The sequence below is a fragment of the Pteropus alecto genome, unplaced genomic scaffold (assembly GCF_000325575.1).
Source record: "Pteropus alecto unplaced genomic scaffold, ASM32557v1 scaffold159, whole genome shotgun sequence".
Classification (NCBI taxonomy): domain Eukaryota; kingdom Metazoa; phylum Chordata; class Mammalia; order Chiroptera; family Pteropodidae; genus Pteropus; species Pteropus alecto.
Window position 1 is genome coordinate 485,977 of NW_006443122.1, and position 13,287 is coordinate 499,263.

Consider the following 13,287-nt stretch of genomic DNA (forward strand, 5'->3'; position numbering starts at 1 on the left):
GGTAACCACACTCCATGAATTCAGAACTGAGATACATAGCATAAGACAAGAAGGAACAGAGGGAAAATCCACAAAACACCACCAAATTAAAATAACAGACAGAAACACAAGGACAAAGAATCAATGGAGACACCGAGCTACCAGAAAATAAAGGATAAAATGGCTATAGGAAAAACTCATCTTTCAATAACCACGCTAAATGTAACTGGACTGAACTCACAAATAAAAAGGCACAGTGTGGCAGATTGGATCCAAAAAACAAACAAACAAACAAACAAAACCCAACCATATGCTGCCTTCAAGAGACACATTTCAGCTACAAGGACAAATAGAAACTCAAAGTGAAAGGATGAAAAATGATACCTCAAGCAAATGGCATCCAGACAAAAAGCAGTTGTAGCTGTACTTATATCTCATGAAATAGACTTCAAGATAAAAAAAAGTGAAGAGACAATGATAGACACTTCATAATGATAAAGTGGGCCATATATCAAGAAGACCTAACACTATCAGTATTTATGCTACCAATCAGGGATACCAAAGTATATAAAGTATCTACTAACAGAACTAAAGGGAGAAACTGACAAAAACACAGTGCTAGTAGGGGACCTAAATACTACACTGTCAGAGAAAAATAGGTCATTTAAACAGAAAATCAATAAGGAAATAATATCCTTAAATGTTACATTAGACTAATTTGACATATAGACATTTACAGAGCTTTTCATTCCCAAACAGCAGCTTACAAATTCTTCTCTAGTGCACATGGAACATTCTCGAGGATAGACCATATGTTGGGACACAAAACTAGTCTCAACAAATATAAGAAGGTGAAATCATACCAAGCATCTTCTCTGATCATAATGATTTGAAACTGGAGATCAACTGTAAAAAGAAAACAGGAAGAACCACAAATACGTGGAGATTAAACAACATGCTACTGAAGAATGACTGAGTCACAGAAGAAATAAAAGGAGAGCTCTAGACATAAATAGAAAAATTGAGAATGAAAGTACAATATTCAAAAATTTAGGGGCACATCAAAAGTGGTAATAGAGGAAAGATCATACCATTACAGGTCTATTTCAAGAAGCAAGAACGAGCCTCAATAAACAACTTTTAACTTTGCATCTTAAAAAAATCTAGAAAAATAAGAACAAATGAAGCCTAAAGTCAGCAGAAGGAAAGCAATAATCAAAATTAGAGCAGAATCAAATGAAATTGAGAACAAAAAGACAATAGAAAATTAATGCAACAAAGAGCTGGTTCTTTGAGAAGATTAAAAAAATTGACAAACTCCTGGCTAGAATCACTAAACAAAAGATAATGGACCCAAATAAACAAAATCAGAAATGAAAGAGGATAAAGTTATGAGAGATGCCACCAAAATACAAAGGATCATATTATGAAATATTACATGACATCAAATTTAATAACCTAGAAGAAATGAACAAGTTCTTAGAAACATATAACCTTCGTAGACTGAATCATGAAGAACTGGAAGATCTAAATAGACTGATCAGCAGTATGGAAATTGAAGCAATCATCGAAAACCTTGCAAAAAGTAAAATTCCCAGACCAAATGGCTTCACCAGTAAATTCTTCAGACTTTCAGAGAGGATTTAATATCTATTCTTCTCAACCTTTTCCAAAAAAAAACCAAACAAAAAACAAAACAAAACAAAACAAAAAAAAAACAAAGAACAGTCATTACTTCCTAACTCATTTTATGAGGCCAACATTACTCTGATACCAAAACCTGGTAAAGATAACACACAAAAAAAGAAAACTACAGACCAATATCTCTCATGAACACAGATACAAAAATCCTAAATAAGATATTACCAAATCGAATACAACAACACATTAAAAAGATTATACACCATGATCAAGCAGGCTTCATCCCAGGGGCACAAGGATGGTATGCAAATCGATTAAAGTGATATACCACATAATCAAAACAAAGAATAAAATCATATGATCTTATCAATAGATGCAGAGAAAGCATTTGACAAATACAACATCCATTTATGATTAAAACACTTAATAAAATGTGTACAAAAGGAAAGTACCTCAACATAATAAAGACCATGTATGACAAACCTTGAGCTAACATTATACTTAATGGTGAAAAAAACCTTACCTCTAACATCAGGAACAAGACAAGATTGTCCACTATCACCACTATTATTCAATATAATATTGGAAGTCTTAGCTAGAGCACTCAGGTAAAAGAATAAAAAGCAACCAAATGAGAAGAGAAGAATTGAATTGTCATTTTTTGAAGATGACATGATTCTCTACACAGAAAACCCTAAATATTCCACTAAACTACTATTAAAAATAATAAACAAATACAGTGAAGTTTCAGGATACAGAATCAATGCTCAAAAATACGTAGCTTTCCTATACTCTAATAATAAAAATGAAAAAAATTCCTTTTGCAATTGCAACAAAAAGAATAAAATACCTAGGAATAAACCTAACAAAATATGTGAAGGACCTAGACGCTGAAAACTATAAGACACTATTAAAAGAAAATGAAGAAGACACAAAGAAAAGGAAAGATATTCTGTGTTCTTGAATTGGAAGAATCAACATAGTTAAAATAACCTTATTACATAAAGCATTATACATATTTAATGCAATCCCCATCAAAATCCCAATGGCATTTATTAAAGAAATATAACAAAAAAATCCACATTTGTATGAAAGCACAAAAGACCCTAAAAGGCCAAAGCAATCCTGAGGGAAAAAAAATAAGGACAGAAGAATCACCCTGCTTGACTTCAAATTATACTACAAAGCAACAGTAATCAAAACAGAAAGGTATTTGAAGAAAAACAGATACACACCAGTGGAACAGAATTGAGACTCCAGAAGTAAACCCCCGTATATAATGGCAAATAATTTTTGACAAAGGAGCCAAAAAATATACAATGGAGAAAAGAAAGCCTCTTCAATAAATAGTGCTGGGAAAACTCGAAAGCCACCTGCAAAAGAATGAAACTAGACTGTTGTCTATCACCGCACACCAAAATTAAGTCAAAATGGATTAAAGACCTGAATATAAGACCTGAAACAATAAAATGCATAGAAGAAAACATAGGAACAAGACTCAAGGATCTTGGACTTAAAGAGGATTTTAGGAATTTGACCTCAAAGGCAAGGGAAGCAAAAGCTAAAATAAATGTATGGGACTACATCAACTAAAAATCTTCTGCTCAGCAAAAGAAAGCATCAACAACGTAAAGAGACAACCATCCAAATGTGAAAATATATTTGCAAACAATGCATCCGATAAGAGTCTAATATCCAAAATATACAAAGAACTCATACAACTCAATAACAACAAAAAACCAAACAATCCATTCAAAAAATGGGCAGAGGACCTGATCAGACACTTCTCTCTAGAGGACATACAAATGGCCAACAAATATATAAAAAGATGCTAAAAGGGGAAAAAACCATCATATTTATATGAATTACAAAATGTCTGCACAGCCAAAGCAATTCTGATAAAAATGGACAAGGCAGGAGTTATCACTCTGCCTGATTTCAAGTTATACTACAAAGTAACAATAATCAAAACAGCATGATATTGGCAGAAAAACAGACATATAGACCAATGGAACAGAATTAAAAGCCCAGAAATAAACTCATGTACATATGGGCAAATAATTTTCAACAAAGAAGCCAAAAACAAACAAGGGAGAAAAGAAAGCCTCTTTATTAAATGGTGCTGGGAAACTGGACAGTCGCACGCAAAAGAATGAAACTAGACTGCTATCTGTCACCATACACCAAAATTAACTCAAAATGGATCAAAGACCTAAATATAAGACCTGAAACAATAAATTGTGTAGAAGAAAACATAGCTACTAAACTCATGGACCCTGGTCTTAGAGAGGATTTTATGAATTTGACCTCGAAGGCAGAGGAAGTAAAAGCAAAAATAAATGAATGGAACTGTAGCAAAATAAAAAGCTTCTGCACAGCAAAAGAAACCATCCACAAAACATAAGGAATCAACTGAATGGGAAAAGGTATTTACAAGCAATGCCTCTGATAAGGGATAATGTCTAAACTACACAAAGAACTCATACAACTGAACACCAAAAAAACAAACAATCCAATTTAAAAATGGGCAGAGGACCTGAACAGACTTTTCCAAAGAAGACATACAAATGGCTAACAGACATATGAAAAGATGTTCAACCTCACTAACTATTATGGAAATGCAAATCAAAACCACTATGAGATACCATCTTACACCTGTTAGAATGGCTATCATCAATAGGGCAAGTAATAATAAATGTTAGAGAGGTTGTGGGGAAAAATGAACCCTCATACACTGTTAGTTGGAATGCAAATTGGTGCATCCACTATGGAAAACAGTATGGGTGTTCCTCAGAAAAGTAATAAATTACCATATGATCCAGCAAGCCCTTTTCTGAATATTTATCCATAAAACCTGAAAACATTTATCCACAAAGATATAGACACCCCGATGTTCATAACAGCATTATTCATGGTGGCTAAGATATGGAATCAACCGAAGGGTCCTATGATAGACGAATGGATAAAGAAGATGTGGTACATATATATAACAGAATATTATTCAGCTATAAGAAAAAATGAAATACTGCTATCTGCAACATGGATAGATATTGAGATACTCATGCTAAGCAAAATAAGTCTGATCGAAAAAGTTTGAAAAATCTCATATGTGGGATATAAAACAGAAAACAACAAACATGACAAACAAACAGAGACACATGGACATGAATAGTGGATTAGTGGTTACTACAGGGAAGGGGGAGGGTGGAGGTAGACAGGGATAAAAGGGGTAAAATACGTGGTAAGGGAAGAGAATGTAACTCTGGGTGTTGAACTATATATATACACACACACACACACACACACACACACACACACACATATACATATATATATGACTTACTGTTAAATGATACACTTGAAACTTATTTAATTTTGTTAACCAATGTCACCCCAATAATTTTTAAAAACTAAAATAAAATAACATCAAATGGAATAAAATACTTAGGAATATATTTAATCAAGGAGACAAACCACTTGTACACTGAATACTAAAAAATGTAGCTGAAAGAAATTAAAGAATCTATAAATAAATGATAATATGTTCATGCCCTTGGGTTGAAAGACTAAATATTGTTAAGATGACAATACTACCCAAAGCAATCTACAGAATCAATGCAATTCTTATCTAAATCCTAATTATGTTTTTGCAGAAACAGTAAAACCCAATCTAAAATTTCTATGGAAACTCGATAAACTCAAAATAGCCAAAACAATCTTGAAAAAGAACAAAGTTGGAGTACTCAGTCTTCCTGATTTTTAAACTTTCTACAGTATCCAAGCCAGTATGGTGCCTTAAAGATAAACATTTGGACCAGTGGAATAGAACAGAGAACCGAGGAATAAACCCTCAGATATATTGTTAAATGGTTTTTGACAAAGGTGTCAAGATACTTCAGTGTGAAAGGACAGTTTTTTCAACAAATGATGGTGATTAAAATGAATATCCACATCAAAAGAGAGAAGTTGTATCCTTATCTTATAGTATATACAAACATTAACACAAAAGAAATCGAAGAATTAAAAGTAAGTAGTAAAATTATAAAACTCCTAAAAGAAAACATTGGATTTGACAATGATTTCTTGGATATGACACCAAAAGCACAGTCAACAAAAGAAAAAAATTCATAAATCGGATTTCATTAAAGTTAAAAAATTATGTGTCAAAAAACACTACCAACAGAGTGAAAAGGCAACTCACAGAAATAAAAAAAAAATTACAAATTATTAATCTGATAAAGGATTAATTTTCAAAATATATGAAGAACTCCTACAACTTAATAAGAAAAAACCCCGAGATCTTTGGAAATATGGCAAAGTGAGAGACGTCCCCAGATCTCTCCCCCTGAAACAACCATAAGCTGAACATCTAAAACACAACAAAAGACACCCAAACTGCACACCAACACATCTGAGCATGGAATCTGTGCATAAGAGCTACCATAGGTCAGAACCTAGGTGTCCAGTGGTGGACTGGGAGAAATAAAGAAGCTGCCTCTTGCAGCCGCTGGAGCTACCTGTAGAAGGAGACAGAGGGGAGAAGGAGCGGCGAGTTCCCTGAACAGCCCTGCCTGGGAAAGCTCTGAGCTCCCCTTGGCCAGCTGCTGGACAGTCCAGTCATCAGGGCAGAAGGCAGAGAAGTGGGACAGCAGAAAAACAACAGTTCATTTTTACCAGCCGCGGTTGCAAAACCAAGGCTGAGCTGCAGACCCCCAACCCCCAACCTCCAACCCAGAGGTCCCCTTTCCACATACCCTCAGAGACCGAACATAATCATGCTAAGTGAAATAAGCCAGGTAGAAAAAGTTGAAAATCACTTATATGTGGGATATAAACCTAAAAGCAACAAATGAGCAGGGCAAATAAACAAAGACTCATGGACATGGAATATAGGCTAGTGGTTACCAGTGGACTATACACTAATGGTTACTAGTGGAGTGGGGGAGAAGAGGGAGGTAGATAGGATAAAAGGGGTCAAATATAGAGTTTAAAGGGAGGGTGAAGTGGGTAAAGGGAATCAAATATATGGTAGCTGAAGGAAACTAGACTTTGGGTGGTGAACCACAATAGAATATACAGATGTCAGTGATAATGTACACCTGAAAATTATATAATTGTATTAACCTATGTTCCACCAGTAAACTTGATTTAAAAAAAATTTTTTTAAAGAAAAGATATATGCACACCTATCTCACTGCAGTGCTATTTACAAGAGCCAAGATATGAAAGTAACCTAAGTGCCTATCGACAGACGATTGGATAAAGAAGTGGTAGACGGGGTAAAAGGAGTCAAAAAATAGGGGTGTAGGGGGAGGGTGAAGTGGGTAAAGGGGATAAAATATATGGTAGCTGAAGGAAACTGGACTTTGGGTGGTGAACACAGAATAGAATATACAGATATCGAATGATAACACACACCTGAATATATATAATCGTATTAACCAATGTTACCCCAATAAACTTAATAAAAATAAATATATATAATAAATAAATTAAATAAAAGAAAATACTTCTACTGCATTCCTCCCTCTTTTTAAATAGTTATTTATTAAAAACTATACTCTTGGCATTCTAAAATTTCATAGTTATAGGTATAGGTTGGAGTCTTTGTCATTTATTGTGCTGGTCATTTGTTAGGTCCGTCATTTTGAAGTCTTTTAATTCTGGGAAATTCTCTTATATTATTTCTTTGATACATTTCTCCCCTTCAATTTCTATGTGCTCTCTTTCCGGAAGTCCTTAAAGTTGGATATGAGACCTTCTCTTCTATTTTCCATCTCTCCCCGTCCCTCCCTCACTTATCCTCTGCTTCCCTTTCTCCTTTCCCCCACATAGCTCTCTCCATCTCTTTTTCTTTTTCTTTCGTTTTGTTCTGGGAGAAAATTTAATTTTATCTTTCAACCTTCCTATTGCATTTCCTTTAATTTTGGCAATCACACATATAATTTCCAAGTATTTGTTACTGGTTTATGCACTTACTATACTATACTTTTTAATCATTATTTTAAAGTTTACTCTTTCTACTTATAAAGAAAAGTTTGCTGTAAAACACTATTTTATGTTACACCTGCAGCAGCCTCATACATCTGGTTTATCTTGTCTCTTGATTGCATCATTTTCTCTTGTGCTTGATTTAATCTTGTATTGTTTGTAGCCTAGAAGCAATAGGCTATACCATATAGCCTGGATATGTAGTTCGCTATACATCTAGGTTTGTGTAAGTATAATACATGATGTTCTCACAATGACAAAATTGCCTAATGACTCATTTCTCAGAATGAATGCTCTTCATTAATTGGTGCAAGACTGTAAGTCAATATGAGTAATTTCCCACACTCCCTTGCCACAGTGCTTATCGCTTCAGGGATAATCTAATCACACTGAGGCTTAAGATTCTTTTTTTCAGGTTTTGAGAAAACAAATTCACCTTTATTTCTTTGGATATGAACAAAGAAAAATGTAGTCTTATTGGTGCTATTAGTCATTTTGTGAACACATGAACACATACATGAGGATGAAGCTGATAAATAAAGAAGGCAAAGCCAAGATAATCACAGAGAAATGGTGGACATGGTTTCATAGTGTAGTGGTTAGCACGTATGGTTAGCTCTTCTGCTTTACATGCAGAAGGTCCTGGGTTCACGCCCCATTGGAGCCATGGTCCATGGTCTACAGCCATGCCACCCTGGACAAGCCTGATGTCTGATCTCAGAAGCTAAGCAGGGTTGGGCCTGGTTAGTACTTGGATTGGAGACCACCTAGGAAGACCAGGTGCTGTAAGCATAAATAATAATAAACTTAAAAAAATCACAGAGAAATGGAATCATATTTCTCATCATACCATGCCTGAAGTCTACCCTACCCTTGAACTTCTCAGCTAAGTAAACTTCAGTAAATTGCATTTATTATTTAAGCCAGTTTGAATTGGTTTCTCTGTTGCTTGCACCTGAAAGCATTCTGATTTATGATTTTGGTTGTCTCTCTTTAGAGAAGGAATGAGCGTACTTCAGGTTATATAAGTTATATTTATACTATATTAGGCGGAAACATTTTTTCAGTATAAATATGGGAAGAAGGGTGTATGTGGATATTAGACAATCAAAAGAGTGGCTGCCTAGCATCTAAATCCCCATCCTGTTTGGGGGGGATTCCTCCATAGTGTGAGTCTTGTTGGTAGCAGGGCCTCACATCCTACTATGGAAACAGAAGATGGTCAGAAACTTCTTTTCCCTGCCCATCATGGAACAAGGGCTGGATACTCTGTTTATGGATTTGAATCTAGAGTCAGCAACACAAAAAAGACAGGAATATACAAAATTAACAGATGGATGATAGCTTAGGAGAATAGAGCTGCAATGTGCAAAACTGACATAAGATTAATAACTAGAAAAATAAGACAGTAAACCAAGTAGAAAAATGGACAAAAGATATGAAGAGTAATAACAGGAGAAATTTGAATTTACACAAGGAGATTTAAGTATATTAAGAGATTTTCAACTCTGTTAATAATTAGAAAAATGAAAATTATAATAATAGCAAGAAATCACTATAAGAATGGCAACATGTAAAAACTCAGATATTATCAAGTAGTGATGAGGATGTGAGGGAACGGAAAATTGTGGGTGGGCGTATAAACTGGTACAGATACTCCAGAGAGTAGTTTGGCAGTACCATCTAGAAGTAAATAGAACTAGTCCTCAAACAACATTGTTTTGGTCAATGTCATTTCGTTATAGTGTTGATAAGATGTCATAGGAACTTAATTCTTGTTTATATCAATTAGCCTATGGTAAAATTGGTTTTGTTATATGTCGTTTTACTTAACGTCTCCAAAACTGTTAAAGATGTTAAGTGAGGACTTATTATCTATGTATATCCTAGAAGCCAGCGACCGTGTCCCTGGCTATGTATTCCAGAGGAATTCTCACACAGGTCCTTATGGAATTATAGTTGAGGTTGTTTGTTTTAGCATTGTTTGTGGTAGTGAAGAATTGGAAGCAACCTAGATGTCCATCACCATGGGACTGGATAAACAAACTGTGGTGTATTCATAGGATGAAAAATATAAAACAATAAAAAGAAAGGAGCAAAAAGTACTATAGCCACATAGTTAGGTCTCTAAAACTTAGTGTTGAGTGAAAAAGGTGCAAACCAGAATGAGATTTACACACAATACCGTTTATGTGAATGTAAAACGACACTGTATATTTTCATGGATATGCATATATCTAAATCAACATATGGAAAGTGAATTGGAGGAAGTGTTTATACATGAAATACACCAGAGCAGCTCACTAAGATGGGTGGGAGAATGGGAGTGTGGTCAGGGACTGACAGGGAAAAGTAATAATACAATGAAATAAAACAAAAGAGGAGACTCCAATGGACTGAGAAAAATAACAGGCCATGGATTGAAGAGCATGAGTACACAATCCCGAAGCTGACCACAAATAAACGCGAACAGACAGGAGGATGGGTGGCGTTCAAATGCAGTGGCATGTGATGGTAGGATGACGTCTAGGGGTCACAGCAGTGGGGGTAGCAGTTCCAGTAGCAGCATTCTAACCTAGCTGTTTCCAGTGTGGCCATAGGTGGCTTCTCTTGCCAGATTCTCCAGACTTCTGTGAGCTACATGACAGCCTTGAAATAAATCCCTTTTCTGCTTAAGTTAACTAGAGTTGGTTTCTGTTACTTGCATCCAGAACCCTGACTGATACATCACACATTTCATTGGAAAACATCCTCAAGTGACTTCTTAAGAAATGTAAATTTGGGGGTCTTTCCATGTCTGAAAATATAGCATTATTTTACGCTCATATTTGAATATTAGCTTGTCTTTAGACTTCTATGTTTAAAATTTTTTTCCTCTGGATTTTGAAGATATCACTTTTAGTGTATAGTCTTATTGATTAGAAGTCGGGGGCTAATATAATCCTCATTCTTTTGTTGATGATCTGTTTTCCCCACCTTTGGAAGCTTATTATTATTTTTTTAAATTTATGCTTAATGATTCGAAATGTCACAATGATGATCCCAGAGGTGGGGTATTTTATCCCTCATCTGTTTTGTTGGACAGCTTGTGAATGGGCCCTTTTAATCTGAAGACTCATATCACTTTACTTTGAGAAATCACTGTTTTATTTATTAATTTCCTCTCCTTTATTTCCTCTGTTCTCTCTTTCTAGAATTCTTATTAGTTGGATATAGCTCTTGTAAGATTTTCTTTGTCTTTGTATTTTACTTCTTCTCATATTTTCCATGTCTTTATGTGGTTATTTTTTTTAAATTTTTAATTGGGATAATTGTATATTCACATTTAATTTTAAGAAATAATTACTTTGCCCAGTTTCTTCAATGATAACATATTGTAAAACCTTAGTATTATATCTCAACTCAGATATTTAAAAAATTAATGTAATTTTATTTTTTTAAGCAGGTTTATGTTTATAAAAAAATTAGTGGAAAGTACGTAGAGTTCCCATATACCTCCCCAACCTTCCACCAGTTTATACTATTGTTAACATTTTGCATTAGCGTGGCACATTTGTTACAATTGATGAGTTGATATTGGTATATTATTATTAACTAAAGTCCATAGTTTATGTTGATGTTATTCTGTATTATGTATTCTATGGGTTTTGGTAAATATATAATGACATGTGCCCACCATTACAGTATCAAACAGAATATTTTTGCTACCCTAAAATTTACCTTTGCTCCCTCCTGCCTCCCAAATCTCTGTCAACCACCAAATTTTTGTCTCCATAGTTCGGGTCTTTTTAATTGTACTAAAATAAACATAACATATTTACCACCTTAACCATTTTTACATGTACAGTTCAGTAGTGTTAAATATACACGTTGTTGTAAAACCAATCTCCAGAAGTTTTTCATCAAATTGAAAATCTGTACCCATTAAACAACTCTCCTTTCCCTTTACCCCCAGCCCCTGACAACCACCATTCTCTTTTCTATCTCTATAAATTTGACTATTTAAGGTACCTGATATAAGTAGTATCATCCAGTATTTGACTTTTTGTGACTGGCTTATTTCACTTAACATAATGTCCTCAGGATTCATCCATGTTGTAGCATGCGTAAATTTTTTTTTCCTTTTTAAGACTAAATAATATTTCATTGAATGTATATACCACATTTCGTTCATCTGTTCATCTGTCAATGGGCACTATTGTCGTTCCCACCTCTTAGCTATTGTAATTAATGCTGCCATGAATGCAGTAAAAAAATATCTCTTCAAGACCTTGCTTTCAATTCTTTTGGGTACATACCCAGAGTGGAGTCATTAGATTATTTGGTAATTTTATTTTTAGCTTTTTGAGGAACCACCATTTTTTTTTCATAGTGACTATACCATTTTACATTCCCAACAGCAGTGAACAAGGGTTCCGATTTTTTCACATTCTTGCCGACATTTATTTGTTTGTTTGATGATAGCAACCCTAATGTGTATGACATGATATCTCATTGTGATTTTAATTTACATTTCTCAAATAATTAGTGATATTGGGTATCTTTTCTTATGTTTATCATTTTTATATCTTCCTTGGAGAAAGGGCTGCTCAATTCCTTTGCCCATTTTTAATAGGTTTTTTGTTGTTGTTGAGTTGTAGAAGTTTTTTATATATTCTGGATGTTAATCGATCATCGATCATCGATGTTAATCGATTTTATGATCTGAAAATATTTTCTTTCATTGCATAGGTTGCTTTTTCACTCTGTTGATTGTATCCTTTGATGTAAAGACATTTTTAATTTTGATGGAGTGCAATGTATCTATTCTTACTTTGTTGCCTGTGCATTTGGTGTCATATCCAAGAAATCATTGCCAAATCCAATGTCTGAAGCTTTTCACCTATATTTTATTCTGAGTTTTATAGTTTTATATATATGTTTAGATGTTTGGGCTTTTTTAAGTTAATTTTTGTATATGGTGTAAAATAAGGGTCCAAATTCATTCTTTTGATATAGATATCCAGTTTTCACAATGCTATTTGTTTAAGAGTCTGTCCTTTCCCCATTGAAAGATCTTGGCATCATTTTAATTTTTATCAAAACTCATTTGACCATATATGTGAGGTTGTATTTCTGGGCTCCCCCTATGACCCATGCCCCCAAACCCCCAATCTGACAACCATCAAAGTGCTCTCTGTATCTATGAGCTTGTTTCTGTTTGTTTATCCTGTTCTCTAGATTCCACATATGACATTTGTCTTTTTCTGTCTTACTTTAGTCAGCACAATATCCTCCATGTCTATCCATGTTGTTGCAGATGGCAAGATTTCATTCATTTTTATGGCTGTGTAATATTCCATTGTGTATATATATGTATACATATATAAGTATATGAATGTATACACGCATGACCATATATGTGTGTGTATACATATACATATACATATATACACATACATACATACCATTTCTTCTTTATCTATTCATCCATTGATGGATGTCTCCATATCTTGGCTACTGTAAATAATCCTGCAATGAACATATGGATTCGCATGTCCCTTCAAAGTATTGTTTTGGGTTTCTTCAGATAAATACCCAGAAGTAGGATTTCTGAGTCCCTCTTTGTTTCCTATTATATCCTTTTTTTTTAAAGTCTATTTTGAATGAATGAATGAATAAATAAATAAATAAATA

General features: G+C 34.2%; 1 pseudogene; it reads left to right on the top strand.

The window, feature by feature from the left end:
* Positions 1 to 8,287: 8,287 nt before the first annotated feature.
* LOC112471900 lies at positions 8,288 to 8,403 on the top strand (annotated as a pseudogene).
* The last annotated feature ends 4,884 nt before the right edge of the window (positions 8,404 to 13,287 follow it).